The sequence below is a fragment of the Octodon degus genome, unplaced genomic scaffold, assembly GCF_000260255.1.
Source record: "Octodon degus isolate 3935 unplaced genomic scaffold, OctDeg1.0 scaffold00153, whole genome shotgun sequence".
Classification (NCBI taxonomy): domain Eukaryota; kingdom Metazoa; phylum Chordata; class Mammalia; order Rodentia; family Octodontidae; genus Octodon; species Octodon degus.
The window spans coordinates 6,334,823-6,335,346 of NW_004524729.1; positions in this window are offsets into that span (position 1 = coordinate 6,334,823).

Genomic DNA, 524 nt, shown 5'->3' on the forward strand with positions numbered 1-524 from the left:
GGTCCTGGGGGCGCCGAGGGAGCAGACCAGGGTTGGGCGCCAACTCCCCAAACTCGGCCGCGGTGGGCGTGCGGGGCCGCGCTGGGCGCGGCTGCAAGGACCTATTTGGGGGTGTTCTCGCTGCGGGCCCAGCCCCTACACGGTCCGGTCCAGAGTCCGCGTCCTCGGACCCCAGGGTGGGGCGAGGGCGACTCCTCGGACCCCAGGGTGGGGCAAGGGCGACTCCATCATCTCCCCTGGGCCTGGGGTGGGGGTCGGCAGAATGGGGTGCGGCCAACACCCACGGAAAAATTAATTGTCCTGCTTGTCTCTCTCCCGCCTGGCGGCCGCCCCTACGCCCCAACGTGACCCCCTCCCCAGCTCTAGGATCCACCGCCGCCGCTCTAGCCGGTGGTCCGCGACCTCGCCCTCAGCCAAGGCGGCTCGGCCCGGCGTGCGGCCACTCCCCCTGCTGCCCCGCGCCCCCGCTCGGCGACCCCACCCCGGCGCCCCGAGTCAGCTCGCCTGCCGGGACCCCCGCCCCC